General features: G+C 43.0%; 1 long non-coding RNA gene across 1 annotated transcript in view; it reads left to right on the top strand.

The window, feature by feature from the left end:
• The first annotated feature begins 4,244 nt into the window (after nucleotides 1–4,244).
• Nucleotides 4,245–17,660, top strand: part of LOC308192650 — a 30,495-nt gene continuing 17,079 nt past the window's right edge. The window contains exons 1-2 of the long non-coding RNA XR_013948964.1: nucleotides 4,245–5,374; nucleotides 5,526–5,601. This is a non-coding gene — a long non-coding RNA (uncharacterized lncRNA). The remainder of the gene's footprint in view (nucleotides 5,375–5,525; nucleotides 5,602–17,660) is intronic.

Here is a 17,660-nt window from a genome sequence, read left to right as displayed (position 1 = left end):
CTGTTATTCGACAGGATTAAATCACTCTTCACCACCCTGGATTTTCTCCCCAAGCAGGAATTCGCAGGCAAGCTGTTTTCAGGTTGTTTTCCTTGCTATGTTGTGCTAAATTTACAAAGCCCTTAAGTATCTCAGAGTAAGGTATTTGCTGTGCTATTTGACTGCCTCGCCTGTCCCTCTCCTCCAGGTATCTCAGTTTTCTCAGGATCTTTAAAAGATTTGTATGCCATCATCCACAATGAGCCCATTTGTCCCATGTCCTGAGACAACCTCACCCTTCATTTGTCATTCAAATGTTTTTGGGAAGTGAAGGGCATAGAGAAAACATCTGATTTATCTTTATGTCCCTGATTGATTTAGTGCTGTCAACAGGGACTAATGGCACTTTGACAGGTATAAACGGAGATTTAATTCCGATTAGCATTAGCTCTTCTTGACACAGGGGAAACAGCACATTCTTCTGGTACCGAGCACAAACACTCTGAAATGCCAGCATTTACATAATTTGCCTTACTGCTCCCTACAAATTAACTGATGCTGCCACTGGGCAAAAGCAAATACCAGCATGAGAACACACGCTGAGCCTATTCCCAATGTCTGTTAAGTTTGTGCTAGTTCACACTTAGCCTATGAAAGACATAATAATAATAATTTTTTTCTTGCATCTTTTTTTTCATGTTTTTGGTCAACACCCTAGAGAAAGTAAGTGTGAGAATAACGGCAAATAAGGCACAAACCAAAACTGCAGATCTCCAACTCAGTTTCAGAGAAGGGTTCAGGGATGGGGAGGAAAGGGACTTTCTGTAAAAGTTGCTTGGTGTGACCCAGTAACTGACAAGTGGTGGCAGAATGGTGTGTGCCTAGCTGTGCCCCTAGACAGTCTGTCTGCCTCTGAAACAATTAAAATGCCACAGTGTTTATGACAGAGGTTGATCCTGAAATACAGGCAAGTATAACCAGGCCCGGGTAAGTCCAAACACAACTTCTTGGACTCCATGCCCCAAATCAATCTCCTGGGACAAGCTGGCTCCTCACACCTCTTCCTGACTCTTGGAGTGCATTCCTTTTTCCTGTTTCTTTTAAAATAAAGCCAGCTAGACAGTTCCCAGAGGTGCAGAGTGGGAATCAAAATGCTGAGCAAATGTAGATGCACGCCAAGGTGTGTGCTGATCTGGCGGGACCGTGGTCCAGGATTCCTGCTTCCCTTCTTCTATTTCAGCAGAACTAATTTCAGCCTAACAGTTAGGATTTTTCAGTCATCCTGACTTGCTCATGCTGTAATGGCACCCCAAAGCTGCAGTAAGAATCAGGACTTCTTTGGAAGAAGACCTTGCTCTTGGCCCAGAAAACTTTAAAAAAAGTGGTCCATATTTGTCTATTCAATAATAATCTTGCCCAGCAGATTCAGGATTCAGCAGCAGCATGATTCATTGCTTAGTGTACTCTGAGCTTATGTCTATGGTAACCAACCACACGATTTTCTTAATCTAGTATAATGAAATCAATGGAATAATAGGAAACCCTTCCCTTCTTGACAGCACAAACATCAGCTGATTTCATAGTGTGCTGGCAAGAAGAGATATTAGCTGTCAAAAACAAAACAAAAGAAAACAAAACAAAACAAAAAGAAAACAACCACAACACACAAAACAAAATAAAAAGAAAAAAGAAAAATGCTACAAAATAGAAAAACAGCTCTCCCATAATCTGTCCTAAGATTCAGGTTGGGTGAAGATAAAGTTTTAAAAATCATCTTTTTACTTGATGTTTCAGATACCTTCTTTCCTCCTTTTTCTCTTTCACAAACAAGTGTTCTCATATGGCATGTTTCAACTCAAGACCACCCTATTCCAAAGCCTCAATATGATGCAGAAAAAATTGTATGTGTAAATCCAAAGCCAATCAGAAACATTTGCTGCCCTTTCTCTCAGCTCAGACATACTGGTGATTAGCTATGGAAAAATGTCATCTATTAACCTAAATAACACACTTTCTCACCAAAGTGCTGAGGAGAGCAGTTTTGGTGGCTGCACTAGGAACATTCCTGCAAGGAAAAGCTCACAGTTCTGGAAAAAAAAAAAAAAATCTTGAATACTTTGTTTTCTGAAACAGAAACAGCAAGTTGTGCAAAGGACGTGCCTGTGGGAGCCAGCAGGCTCTGGGTGTCAAGTGCAGGTAAATCTCTCTTGGAAAGGCGGAAGAATTTTATCATAATTTTATCGTTTTTCATTACCAGTGGAAACGTGGAGCTCCTGCTATTCCCACCTGGCTGCAAGGAAGCAAAATGCCCCTCGGGCATGTTTTGTGCAGGGGATAATGCTGTGCATTGCACTGCTCTCCAAACCCAGAATGACAGTCTTCCCAAGGCTCCACTGTGGGAAAGTGGAAAGAAAACACCAAAGCTCTTTTCTTCCTAGACATGAGGAAAAAGACAGAAAAATCAGTGTTCTTTGTCAGCATGTCAGCATTCTTCTGCTTGTACATCCTTCGAAAACAACAACAAAAAATTCTTCTAGAATCGCCAAAGAAACAATCCAAGAAGAAATGTGCACTACTCTTAGACTTCACTCAAATTACGTCAGGCACCTTCATGTGATGGCAGAGGACCCAAGCCCTTCAGTTTGGTTGTTCCCCCTAGATTTGTCCATTCCTTATGATTTCAGGTTTCAAAGGGATCCCTGAGTCCAGTTTTACAACAGCACAGGCACGCTTTGAGTTAAACCATCCTCAGAGGCCCAGGCAAGAGCAAGCAAGGCCTGTGAATCAAACAGGCTTAAGCAGATTTGTGGTGCCTCTTCTCCTCACAACCACTACAATAGGGAGATTTCAGCTCAGGAAGGAGCCTGGTGTGATGGGAAAGTCTTGGGTCAAAGGGAAGCCCCATGCATCTGCTGCAGAAACATAAATTAGTAATAGCTTTGTTTTACCAGAAAGCAAGGGCATTATTTCTAAGAGAGGGAAAAAAAGGTTTCTCTTGTGGTGTGGCAGAAATGGTCCTGTACAGTTAATTTGGGAGAGGCAATGCTCAATAGAAAGATGAGGTTACAGCACGGAGCAGTCGGCGGTGCCCAGTGTGGAGCAGTGGGAGAGCAGCTCGCGCTGCTCTGGGGATGCACGTGGGAGCTGTTCGGTGCACCTTGCATGTGGCACTGCTAGAGAGCATCTGGAGAGCATCACGTAGCCCAAGCTGTTTTGCATGAGTGGCTGTTTGAAACAAATAAGTGTATATTCCCTTGCAGTGATTGCCTCACAAGATGTTGTTGAGAGGGAAATGTAAGCATGCTGTGTCTGAGGAGTTTTCAGAGGGTTAGATGAGTGCTCTGGCAGCAGCAGTCCAAAATACATTTGGTGTGCGTGCATAACTTACATTGTTGCTGTTCCAGTCCTGTGTATGTTGCTAAATAACTTTCCAATTGTTTCATTGGTTACATTGCTCTCAGTATTTGGCTTGACTTTTGTTTTATGTCCCAGTCCCCTTAAAGCCTGGCCGATGGAAAATCCATAGCCCTTTCCTGAATCTTATTTAGAAGAGCCCTTTTTTGTCTGTACTTCTGTGAATCTCCTACTTCCCTAGGGATTTTACATGTCATATTATACCTATAGAAATACAGTTACTCTTAAGGTTTCAAAAGAAAAAGTTAAAGGAAGGGCTATAAAATTTTATCATTTTATATATACCATATCCTGTATACAGGGTCCTACCTACAGGATCATTTTTAGCATAAGAAAAGGAGGTTAAGGGGTCCAGTTCATGACACAAGTGTGCTGTGCAGACTGCATGCAGAGCTGGGTGCCTGGCAAGGTGCACACCATGGCCTATGTGCTTACGTAGGGAACTGCCCCAAAGTGGGCACCCACGCTGTTAGTGTGGCTTGCCAGCTGGCATGGGAGCCCAACATCTGCATTTTCAGGACTTCCAGACCCTGCTTATCCTACCATAGCGGAGCTGAGGAAACCTGGGCTGCCAAGTGTCTTACTGTCTCCCAGTTCACCACTACCTAGACTGACTGGGAACAGGGACATGGGAGCCTGGAAGCTCCAGCCTCACCTCTCCTGAGGAGCTGGGAGAGAAGTTGGATGTTTGGGAGCTTAGGGTCCTGCGACTGCAGGATCTTAGCTCTCTGGAAACCACCGGGCAGGCTGCCAAGAGGAGGGGAAGCCATCCAGCAGCCTGCCAAGAGAAGAAGTGAACCCATCAGCACCCCAAAGGGTGACCTGGTGACTTGCTGGGACTCTGACATGCCTTACTGAAAGTGGGCTGCCTGCATGATGCATACAGGGGTGAGCCTGGAGAGAAGCATCTGCGGGGACCTGAGGGGATGGACTCCTTCTCCCATGCATTAGGAAGTACAGTCCTGCAGCTAGACACAGCACAAGGCACAGGAGGCACCTGAAACTCAAGGCTTGCGGGGGCTTGGAGGGGGCTTGCTGGGCATTTCAGTTCCTTTGGTCTGACCTAAGGCTTCAAACTGGAAGGGCTTAAAATATGTTGATGCCAACTCATGCTATATTAATTACATTTTGGGCTTCTGATGGTGTCTGTAGGGATCAGGAACTATTCTTTATTTTTTTCCCCACTTCTTAGTACATAACTTCAGAAAAGAGGTTTTTGTCCTCAGGTGATGTATTGGAGATGAGCTACTGGGATGTGTTTGTGCTTCTAGGTACTAAAAAACTCCAAACCCTCGTGCCTGTCTTGCTCACATGGGATTAGGGGAGTAAGAGGAGATGTTAGGAGGCAGGAGCTGGCTTTCTTTGGGATAAGGTATGTTTCCTAAGATCATCTTTTCTCCTAAGATTTTTTTTTCTGGCATTTAGAGACCTAAAATATTGGCAACCTCTTTGCTTTATCTCCTTCTCTTTTCCTGATGTACACTGTACACCTTTTCGGGGTTTTGATCTTATAAGATAAATTCAGTATGCTCGTTAAAAGCTACCAGTAGCTGTTTTTGATGTATGGGATGTAGGAAGCAAATGCTGCAGGAGCCCTTCTGCACTCAGATCTGGGGCAGATGTCAGTAACCGCAAGGGAACAGACCCAAGAACTGAAATGATCTGTTCTGCTCCCCACTCTAGCACAGGGCAGGGAGTTGTTTTGGAAACATTGCAGAAGAGTCGAGGAGAAGTTCTGGGCTTACAGAGAGTTCAAGGGCTTCTTATGACTTGCATTGCAATGTGAACCACTGACTGCTACAGACACTCAAGCTGCTTTGCAAAAATAAACCACCTCATTTTTCTTCCCCTGAGTAGCACAGAAAGACAGAGTCAAGGCTGACGCCTGAAAAGCAAACCTGTCTGTATTTCATAATAATAAGCCACAAGACCAGTGATGTGAGAGTCTTTTGGGAGACCTGGAAGGAGGACTCTAATTTTTGTAATATTTTATTTTATTTTATTTTATTTTATTTTATTTTATTTTACTTTATTTTATTCTTTATATTTCTTCCACTCCATACAACAAAGAGCTTTGCTCTGGTTTAGCAAAGAACTTTTCAGGATGGCAAATGCTTATGTTGTCTCTGCAGCTCTCCAGACCCTTGGAACAAGCCTGTCACACACTGACTCCCTGTGCTGCCAGGAGTGGGATTGCCTGGTGCCAAGGTAAGGTGCTCCCCACATGAGCCCATGTCACAGCTGCCACACTCCATGCTCTCACAGAGCCTGCACTTCTCCACCAGCCATTCCAAACAGAATGAGGGTCACATAACATTCTGCCACACAAACATGCCAGGTCAGAGACAAGCCCATAGAGTGCAGTTAACAAAAAAATGGAGGGCAAGGCTCAGAGGGAAAATACCCAGGGGTCACACATGCTAGCTAGGAACTCCTGAGTGGTCACGTACATTTAATTATTCTTCATTTTACATTGCACCCTAACCCCTCGTATTCATTTCATGCTCCCATGTAAAGGAATGTTTAACTTAGATGCAAAAGATGGGCTTACTGCTGGCTTCCGTTTGACTGCATTTATTTGAAGTTTCCACCTTCTACTTTCTTCCCTGTGACCAATACCATGTGGTCACACAAACCCAGCTTATACTGTTAGAGGAGATCTCTCTAGCTCACACAGCTGGTTCCTCTCACCTCCGAGACCCGCTGAGCCCAAGGGGTGCAGGCTCCATAGGCACATAGGTTTGTTGCTACTGGGCTTGGCACTGGGCAAGTGCCGAAGGCTGACAGCCATGCAGACATCCTACAGATGAAGGAGCCTACCTGCTAAGCATAAGCATTCCCCGTAGACCTAAATAGGAGGTGACTCCTCAGCAAGGTGATCCCCATAAACTATAGCAGTGGAGGAGCTTGGTTTAGTGTAGCTGGCATTTTCTTGGGAAGACTTTCTGTAGCAACAAAAGTTAACTGATAAAAGCCTGTTGGTGGTGTGTGTGTAAGAAGGGGGCAAAGAGAAAGAGAGTACAAAACCAAGATACAGTCCCTAAGCTGCAGTAGGATGCTGCAACTTGACAAACCGTGAGTTGGAAATATTTGTGGTGAAGAGTTTGGATTGCCCTCCAGTGGCCAAATGGGATTTCATAGAGCAGCACAGGTCAAAGGCTGTGTCAAGAGAAAAGAAATTCTGAGGAAAAAATCAGCAACTAGAAACAGCCTCTTATTGCATCTATCTAATGCATATTTCACAGGATGGTGGTATCTCTATCACAGTCATGGTAGCACATCTCTTACAGATAACTAATATTTGTCATCTTCCTTTTCAGTCTTAACTTCTGTATTATCACTCTCCCGTGATCTTGTAGACATTCGCAGCTGTCACCAGCCGAGCACTGGTCCAGCTGGGACCTTTGCTGGCGGATGAGGGTTGGACAATTTTGTGCATAAAGCCAAGATCAGCAGTCGGTGCAGTATCCAGAGAGACAGGCCAAACAGACTGCATGCAGCAGAAAGAACGGTCTTCTTAAAAGCACAAGGCAGATCACCAATAACAAAATTCATATAAAAAATAGTGAAGAACAGGCTGACTTCACTCAGTAGGAAAGAAAGACAAGAGAAGTTTGGCGTGCTCAGTTTTTTTGGTTTGTTGTTTTTTGTTTTGTTTTGTTTTTCTGGGACAACACATTGTCCACATCCATTTTGGACAAGGCCTCAGCTTTTATCTTCCAGCTACACATCTGGCCGCTGAGCAATTTTCTGCCTCTCGAACATTGTTCCTGAAGGATATTCCAACATCAGACCAGCGGCATGAACAGGGATTAGAAAGACTGTGTGAAGGGAAATCAGCTCCTGGTGCATCCTGGTTTCATTCAAGCTTCGTTGGCAGGACCTTTGCAGAAACTTCCTGCTTCCTTGCCATGCTGCTGCAGGTCCGTTTCAATTAATGAGCAAGGCAGCAAGCTGTTGGTTGTAGCTCAGAGAGCTGAGTGGCAGCCAGAGAGATACCTTCTCCTTGGAGGACCGAAAGCCGTTTGGTACTTGGCCAGCCAGCCAGCCATTTCCAAATGAAGCCTTTGATGTCTAGGTGCTGATTTTAATCTAAGGGTTCAGCGGAGCTCTGTCACTTTGAGACCAAAAATCACAGAATTGCGGGGCTGGAGGAGTTGTCAGGAGAACACCTACTCCCGCCATGCACTTGGCTCTCCTGTCAGATATATGTCTGATTTGGCCTTAAAAATCTCCAATCACAAGACTAAAAAGTCTCTGTAGGTGTTTTTCTGAAATTCTGGATCTTCCTAACAGTAAGAGTTGTTTCCTGATGTCTAACCTTTAACACAAATTAAACCCATTCTTCCCATATCCTTATGGGCGTAATTCATCATAGTCTTTTACAGTGATGTTTTAAGTACTGGGAGTCTTTCATCGTGTCCCATCTCAGGATGTTTTTTTTTGTTGTTTTTATTATTTTTTTTTCTAGATTAAAAGAAAGAAAGAAAGAAAAAAGCAGTTACTTGATCCTTTTCTCATAGGTCATGTTTTCCAAATTTCTCCTTGTTGGTCTGTTCTGGACCCTATCCAATTAGTCTCCATCTCTCATCAAGTGCACAGCCCCAGAGCAGACATAGTACTCCAGTAAAGACCTCACCCACACTGAGCAAAGCTAAAAAATTACCTCCTGTGGATTACACAACACTGATGTTATTAGATGCCAGTACAAAACCGTCTGTGTTTTTTTCTGCTTTCTTTACAACATCTCGTTTTGTTTTTTTTTTTTCTTAATTCAAGATTCGTCAGTCTTTACAGACCCTTCACCAGCTTCATCTCCTGTTCTGTAGTACTAATTAAACCTGTTACTAAATCAAGACCTAAACTGGATGTAGATCCATGGAAATTAATGGTATAAGTGTGGCAGCAGGAATGGTGTAATAAAAGCAGCAAGGAATAGAGTCAGGACCAAAGCCTAGGCTGAGTACCCAGTTTACTTTGACTGCAGAGAGCTAATATATCCACTATGCGTTAGCTTTGCTGTCTGCAGAAATGCATATAATTCTTCATATTCCTCCATGGAATCAGATGTATACTCCTTACATCTCTCGTTTCTCATACCTTTCATTTGTTTTATTAAGAGTAAGATCAGAAAACGTTTGAATAAATTTGGTTCCTGACCCTATCCCTAGCATTCATATCTTTATTCATGAGCAGTCCCCTCACATAACCCCATGAACATCCGTAGGAACTGGATCCTAAATCTTGCCCCCATCTTGCACAAATGGAGTTTAGAGCACATATATGTGCTCTGGTCCATTAAGGGTGTAGATGTACAGATAGTGACAACCTAAAAAATTACTTAGCAGTTTTGAAAGGCCCTTTTTAGATTTACAGTTTTTCCATCTTGTAGTCATAATTAGTGTTCTAGATATTGGATATACAGAGGCCAGAGATCTGGAACACTGGGTGGGTACTGCCTGAGATGACTCCTGCCCAGTTAAATTCTGTAAGGACTTGCTCTCCCTTCACCAGTGAATAGTTGCTTACTCCTGTTTTATGGAGTAACATTTGGCCATCTAATGGTTCTATAAATATTGTTCTGTAACTGCTTTCATTTCAGTCAGTTTGGCTCAAAATACTTTTTTCTATAAAACTTGGTAATGCTGGGAGTGCACTTGAAAATATTTGTGTACCTTTTATTTTTTCCACATAAAATACATTTTATGTGCTACCCAGCATAAACACCTAGGAATTACACAGGTAGGTCATTGTAAGGATGATGGAAAATAAACAGGGGGGAAAAAATACTTTGTTATAACATTCAAATCACTTGTCCCCAAAGATCAAATGTAAATCATAGATCTGGGAAAGCCCAGAAAGATAAGAGGAATAAGTGCATTTAGACACTTCAGCTAGGGAGACGTTTTGTAAAGCTGGCCAAGAGGAGGTCACTGGTGACCTTGAATATTTAGACATATGACTCATAGATAAATGGATACTTGAACCATCAAAAAACAAAAGATTAATCATCTGTTGGCCTCTCTCTTTTCTCTTTCTGCCCTGGCCAAAAAAAAAGCCCTGCAGTGGTGTGGTTATTTTATTTTTTTCCCTCTGATTTAATTCTTCTGTTAATATACAGTAAAGAATCAGACTTGAGCTAGGAGGAAGCATATCTTCTGTTTACAGTAGCATATATTAAAAGGGGGTCCTGAGCATTGAAAGAGGGGTATGGGTGTTTCACCATTTTAGCAAGTGCTAAAAAACTTGGGACTAACCTATTTTTAAACAGTTCTCTTCAAAAGCCACCCCCAAAGTATGATATTTGCGCTCCCCACAGCAAGTATGTAATTGCCTCACAAACATCAAGCTACAGGACTAGTAGATGTGACCAATGCAAAGGGCCGGAGGACTAGAAGAGGCTCTCTAGTTTAAAAGTGTTAAATATCTCAGTGGACTCACACAGGCTGCAGGTTTCACCTGGAACCATTCTGCATTCTCTGTATGGCTAATGTGACAGTATTGCCTTGGCATCAACAAATATCTAATACAGTTCATGCCGTTGGCTGAGGGTCTTGCCTCTTCCAGCTGTTCACGGCTGCAAAGCTATACAGGATTTCAGACAGTGAAACATACAGATTTATCATTTCTCATCTGCCTCCTGTTGCAGGACAGTTTGCCCTGCTACACAAAAAAGCCCCAGCTGTTGTTATCCAGGTCGGGCTATATCAGATGAACCCTTTCTTGCTGAGATGAGATGTGAAGCGATGTGATGTAGGCGGCTGGTCCGAATCCCTGCTTCCAAGTAATGCAAGTTGGAAGACACATTTGGATAGCTCCAACACACTGATAGTAAAAGACAGAAATTGATGCTTTTTTCTTTTTTAACAAATTTTGGCTTTGGCTTCTTTGTCAAATTCTTTCTTTGTCAGAGACAACCTTGGCAATCACATCACAGAAATGAACTCATGAAATTCAGTCCGGAGAACAAAAGCTGGCATCCTTGTTCCTGTGCAGAGTGTGGATTTAATCTGAACATCCGTGTGATTGCTAAGCAAACAGCTCACATCTGTTGCAGAGTGGATTTGTTTCTGGTAGCTGGGATAACCTTTCTCACCTGCCATTTGTGGGCTGGAAAGTTCAGCATCATAAATCATAGCGGAGACACAAGTATTTGGGGAGGTTATTTGACAGCAAAGCCACAGTGGAATGGTTCACCTCTACTGAGACAATATTCCTCCACAAGTAGCTACTGATCAAAGCCAAGATATTTTGTAAAAATCCAAAGAAAATCATTTATAATGTCTATTAGATTTGCCCACTACCTTAGCAGAAATTTGCAACTACCTACCAAGAGGAAGTACTGAAAGAGGTCATAAAAGTAGACTAACCCAGACATGGGTTATTCTGTTTAAAATTAAATATATATGTGTGTGTGTAAAAAATAAATAAATGTGAGCACATCAGTAATATCATTTGCTTCTGCTGGAAAAGGTGTAGATGCAGTAACTCTGGGAAATAGGATGAATGATGCAGGTAAGCTCTGATTTAAGACCCAGCAAAGCCAATGGTAGGCTTTCAGGACTTCTGCAGTATATAGTCCTCACTCTGCTCCACAGACAGCTGGAGTCTCTGCTGAGTGCTGCCGTTTACTGTGTCTGTTTCATTCAGTCACTTACAGCTGCCTTCCCTCTAGCCATGGAAAACCTTGACCCTATCAGTCTAAAGACCACGTCATGAAGCTTCACCGCATATTGAATCTAATATGCTCCTTCATTTATTACTATGACTTACGTGAAAGACATCTAATTCCCTTAGAGCTAGTGGGAGTTTGGCTTTGTTCTCTATTAAAAAGAGACGAAGAGTCAGTGTTTCCTCACTTTTTTTTTTTTTGGCTGAAGACACAAATCCATCCCCTTGCATTTTATTTATTTTTAGTATGTTTGTGGAGATTTTTAGTTTCCAGGGGAATGCTAGGCAAGAGAGCAATCACCATTTACAAACCTATTCTCACAAGAAAGTGTTGTTACAGCTGTAGTCATACAGGGCAATCTATTTGTACCACCACAGAACAGTGATCCTACACACACACAGTACTGACATTGGTTGCTCTTGGTACTTACATGGTATCTATGATAATAAGATTAATCTGCACAGCATTGATACCGCCTTTTGTAATTCAGTTTTGTTGTACTTTGCAACGTCTGTTCTCATGGTACCCCTACCTCTATCTCATCTCCCTTTTACTAGAGCTAAGATAGTGCTAAATGTGTGGCTGCTCTTCCTCAGTGAGGTTGCTGCACATGAGTATCCCGGGAAGGGGATTTTACTGGATGAGGAGGTTGAAGACTAGGAGGTTTGGGAAGAAGTCTCTCTGCCCTCAGCATTCTCCACAAGCTGTCCCAGGTCCATAATCAGGTCATATTTGGAAATCAGAGGTTAATGGAGAGACACCGTCCCACTGGCTTCTGTCAGTCTCTTGGGTGCTGTTGATCCCTCGTCCAAAATCTTTAAGAGTTTTATGGTACCTGGTGATATTGTGATAGCTTCATCTGGCACCAGTATTGTGAAAGATTGAAGCAATATCCATAGAAATAAGAAATTCATCTGAACGTCTTCCATTTTTCATCCAGGGTGATCTGTCATCAATAATAACAGACCAATTGGACTCAGTGTCAGTTCATTTGCCAGCAGGAGCAGGGAGACGATCATCCCCCCATACTCAGATCTGGTGAGGCTGCACCTCGAGTACTGTGTTCAGCTTTGGGCCCCTCACTACAAGAAGGACATCGAGGCCCTGGAGTGTGTCCAGAGCAGGGCTACGAAGCTGGTGAAGGGCCTGGAACACAAGTTCTATGGGAGCGGCTGAGGGAGCTGGGGTTGTTTAGTCTGGAGAAGAGGAGGCTCAGGGCAGACCTTATTGCTCTCTACAGCTACCCAAAAGGAAGGTGTGGGGAGCTGGGGATCGGCCTCTTCTCACAGGTAACTAGTGATAGGACCAGAGGGAATGGCCTCAAGTTGTGCCGGGGGAGGTTCAGGTTGGAAATGAGGAGACATTTCTTCTCAGAAGGAGCAGTCAGGCATTGGGACGGGTTGCCCAGGGAGGTGGTGGAGTCACCGTCCCTGGGGGGGTTCAAGGAAAGGTTGGACGTGGTGCTTAGGGACATGGTTTGGTGGGTGACATTGGTGGTAGGGGGATGGTTGGACCAGATGACCTTGGAGGTCTTTTCCAACCTTAATGATTCTATGATTATATCAACTATTTTTAAAAAAGAAATAATGCTGTGACCAGTCTGTTTAGCCACTGAATTTTCCTCAGGTAGAAAAGTTTTGGGGTCAGGTACAAGTTTAACCTGGTCACCCCAGCATTAAATACTTTATTTAATCTGCACAATCTAGCTTTTTGTTTTTTATAGTTTATGAAGAGCACATTTCTCTGAGTACATACTTGAAAGGGTGTGTTCACCATAGATGTTGTTTGTTAACATTTTTCCATTCCTGTCAGCTTTTTATCCCTACTTGCAATTAAATTGACAACTGAGAAAGGCAAAGAGTATTTTGACTTATGGACCTACTACAAACAGTAAGGCAAAAATTGAAAGTAAAAATATTCAAGTTTGACCCATTTACCTGTCAGATTACTGTTTTCAAACTGCATTTTCCCACTACACATTGTTGCAACCAAAAGGTGCCAAAACATATGTTTTCTGTTAAATATAGTTCTTCCATTCCAATGCTTTTTTGTTATGAAGATCACAGAAAAATAATTTTCATGAAGCCTCTATGCATCAGACAACTTTGTGAAATTAGGAAACTGCAGGTGAAAAAATTGATATTTTCTTTCCATGCTTTCAGATAGTTCATTCAGGCTACTGTCCCTATGCAGCTGCTCTATAACCAGTTTCTTTCATTCCTACTCAATGGCCCTCGTGAGTTGACCAGGAAGATGGCTTCTTTCCAACCTTACCATGAAGAGAGTGTTTGCAATGTGAAACCCAATGCGCTCATCACCCCCATGATGGTACTGTCAGCTCACTCCAGAACATCTCAGACCTCAGGTACTTCCCTGCTCTGTTTCTTCAAGGCTCTCAGACCAGTTCCACCATTCTCCAAGAGGCTCCCAAATATGCTCCAGCTGACCTACGTTCCTCTAGCACACACCTGCAGCTGCTGCTTCCTTCTCAGAGGCAGCCAAAGGAGGACTACTAGCCTCATGGTTAAACTGGGAAATGGGAGACCAAGAATCAGCTCTTGCTCAGCCTAGGACTGGTTGCATGTATTGTACAAGGGAGTGTAGGTGACTCCAGAACAAATCTCCCCCAAACCTAAGCTGAGCTCTAACTTTAGCAGTCAGGATGTGCAACAAGACCTATACTTTAAGCTCTGAAATTCTCTTTTGAACTCAGCCCTTAACTGAAAATCATGACCCCTGAAACCTGAACAGATGAGGTAGGACATCAAGGCCAGAAGCAAGTATAGCTCCACTAAAACAGAGGTCAAAATTATGTTTGAAGTCTTACTTTACTGTAAAGTTTTAATGTAAAAGAAAACAGCATAATGACATCTTACATGTCTGGCTAACACTCTGTAAAGCCTGTTTTATATTACTACTCACAGCATGTATCATATAAATGACACTCACACTGACATGTTTACCTCAGTGTGTTGTCTGCATAACATGTTAGATTGCTTTTACAGGCTTGTCAATGAATTCTGGCATTTATGTCGCTATACTTACTGAGGTTGTAGCTTGAAGATGTATAGATAAATTGTGAGAAGATGCAGCAGACCAAAAACCTGCAAAACAGTTCCCCCGGAAAGCAAATACTGAGTCTGATATCTCAGATAGCCTCTTTCAATGCAATTGTGAGATGTTTTATGTTTACACTTCAGATATTTAGATACATGTCCCTCAATGGAGCTCTGTGTCTTCTTTACTCTTGCAACAATGATATAAGAGATCTCACCCAAAGTTCAGAATAATCACTGGGAAACCTCTCACCAACTTAGCAAACACCTTAGCTAAGCATCTAGATGCAGCGAAGGACTGCTGCTTTTATTTCACCTAACAGCCTCTCAGGCACACTGAGAGCTACACAAATGTCTGCAGTGGCTGTTCTTCTGAGTCCAGTCCCTCAACGTGGCTTCTCTTAGCATCACACCGGTGTGCAAGGAGACCCAGTCTTGCACAACCTTTGCACAGCAGCCTGGCAATGCCAGCACAGCCTTTGCAAGAGAGGAGGCCCTTCCACGCAGCAGCAGTCTTTCATGGCCTTGCTGAAAGGAACAGGTTGGCATAGAAAGACACAACTCAGAGATTCATATCAGGGGGAATCAAGCAGCCCTATGAGGGAACAGGGAAGTGGCACTGCAAAGACTCCTGTTAAACCCAGAACCCCAGGAACAGGCATCTGAAATAGCAAGCAAGTTTACAGTGCGATGGGGGAGAGTTGCAAAGTGATTTGTAAAAGTCTTTGTAAAAGAGAGGACTATTTCAGCTAGGAGGATAACTGGAAAGTGGGATAAAAAGCAGCAGGGATGTGTGTGAATAGCATGATATCATTCTGATAAGATGGCTATCTTTCAGACAGAGGAATCAGTCAGCCAAATCTGTCTGGACATCTGTATAGTGTCACACAGGAATTATTAACTGAAACTGTGAAAATGGGAATCAGCACAGAAATGGTTAGGAGATGAGGACATGCCTGAGTTGATCGCAAGGGGTTCTCCTGCAAAGAAATCTAATGAGCTGGGGCAGCTTTCTCAGGAATGAGGTTAAATATCATCAGTTCAGTGTGATCACTGGCAGAGAAAATGGGAATGCCTAGTAGTATTTATTGATGTCAAAAAGCTGGGGGCATTACCAGCATGCTGTGATGCCATATGGGTTAAACCCAATGACCAAGAGGGCCAAAGTAATAAATCAGAACAAAGATTAATAATGTACAAAGTCCAAGCTCTTGTGCATGGTGGTAAGTTACCCAAACTTCCACAACTGTCAGGAGTCCTGCTGTCTGAAAATGTGACTGGGAGAAGACCTGTCAGTGCAGGTCATGGGATGACCCAGAACTCTTGGGAAGAAGAGAGGGGAAAAGGCGACCCCAGGACATGCAAGGAGAGGGCTTTGCAATAAAGACACAGAAAGGAGAGCTGCCACTGCACACAGACAGCCCTGTGGAGACCTCACAGGTTTACTGCATACAGCTTTCCTTGGCCATATTTGCATTGATAGATACACTAAGTGGAAGCGTAGCAGTTGTTGACCCCGGGATTATGGGGAGGCCATCTAAAGACATCAGACTAGGTAAATTTGGCTTTCCATGAAGAAAGAAAAAAAAAAAAAAAACCAAGGCTGAGAACAAATATGACTGTTGTCTGTAAATGTAGTAGGGTAAAAAACAGAGAGGGGAAAAGAACAGCTTGAGCCAAAGTTCAAATGATTGTTAACTGGACGTAGCTACCCTTACTTGGGGAATCATGAGCTTGTTTCTCAGTGCTAGAGGAGCCCTGTGCTGAAGGGCTCTTCACAGAGGTGCTGTGAGGACAAGAAGTCTCCCTGCTTCTCTAATATCTAATAAGACAACTGAAGGTACCAGTTTCTTCCAGCTCCCTTAGTGACATGGGAATAGAAGTGACCCTGCCTGTGCCAGTTCACATCACGGCAGGTGTGTGCTCTGCCCTCTCCTTGCTGTGTAGTGCAGAGCCTGAGTGGCAGTACCAGATCCCAGCATCACCTCCTTCCTGGAGGTAGCAATCATCCCTCTGCACACTCAGCTGCAGTTCATTATCTCTGTGAGGAGGAAACAAAGCATTATGCTACGCTGAGTTACAAAATGTCCCTAAGCGTCTTGTGTAAAGGACCAGAGAGTGAATACAAATTACAAAGGAAATAAATTCCAGAAAAAGTATAAAATAAACAATACTGAATTTATTAAACTTGCCTTTTTTTTTTTTTTCAGTTTACAAAAATATCAAAAATCTCCAGAAAAATGTAATGGGCCAGACTGAATGTGTTCCACTTGGATAACAAGCTTCCTGAAAACCCTACAAAATAGCTCAGAATGTAGCTTTGGCTTCACGGGAAAAAGTAATCACTGGTTGATAAAGAAATCTCTAAATGATCTCTGCCCAGCACTTCAGTGTTTTGCTTAAGGTCTGCTTTGTCAGGGAGGAAGGGCAGGAGCAGAGCTGCCTGCCAGATTACTCATTGCTGGCAAGAGGATGTGAATCAGTGTTTGCAAATCTACAGTGTGCTGAAAGGAGATATTTATTGAACTGAAACAAAAGGTTAAACTGCCAAGGACTGTGATTTTTTTCCAGGGCTTATGTACAGAACTAGATCATAGTCTAGGTCTGAAACTGAAAATAGTCATGCGTGCAGTGAATTTAGTAGGTTTAGTAGCAGATGATCAGTTTGTGTTCCTGGGCTGGTTATGCACAACATCTAAACCCAAACTCAGTCTAATTTCTTCGTCAGCTCTAACTGTGTGCTGAGAATTGGCCATGGTGGCAAAACTGCACAGAGAAACACGTGCTCGAGTGGAGTCTGAACTGCCTTTGGCTCTTCTGGTGTTATCCAGCCTTACTTTGTTGGGATTTTCCCCTGGATAAAAGATCAGGTTCCTACATGCTACTGGTTCCTACTATCAGGTTCCTATTGAAGGCTACTGATGCCTTTGTGCTGAGAAGGAAGCAGGGTTTTATCTGCCTTTTGACAAGTGTTGTGCCAGCTGCACTGTAACATACCATATAATGAGCCATAACTACGTGCCCGTGGTTTGCCATGCAATGTGCTGCCTGCACCAAATACCTCAGCAGCAGTGCCAGATAGCAAGGAGTGAGGAGCACGGACAGCTATGAGATCAAATGAAAAATAGGTGGAATGAATCATTCAAAATAGTGAAGTTTTTAATATCTTTTCTTTGTGTGGTCTCAGAAAAGAATAGGACTGGCTGTCTTGGAGGGCCAGTTGTTGCTCTTTGTTTTCTGAAGTCCTGCAGATCGTTTAACATGTACTGTGGCTTAAAACCTGTATCCGTATATTTTCATTTTCAGAATGGTTCCCATTTTGCTGTTTTTCCACCTTTTCTTTCTCTCTCTGTTGGCAAGGAGGAAAAAAAAAATCTGGAGGAGATGGTGGAGAGAAAGGGCAAAACCAGAAGAAAAGTCCTTGTCTGCTGAAATTCAAACAAACCAAGGCTACATTTTTCATACGGCTGTTTCTTTGGAAGAATTGAACACTGAGATTTCAAGAAAAGGACTAATTTACACTGAGAAAACAGACTATT

Source organism: Anser brachyrhynchus, assembly GCF_964034855.1.
Source record: "Anser brachyrhynchus genome assembly, chromosome: 3".
Lineage (NCBI taxonomy): Eukaryota > Metazoa > Chordata > Aves > Anseriformes > Anatidae > Anser > Anser brachyrhynchus.
This window is presented reverse-complemented; position numbering and strand designations above follow the sequence as displayed.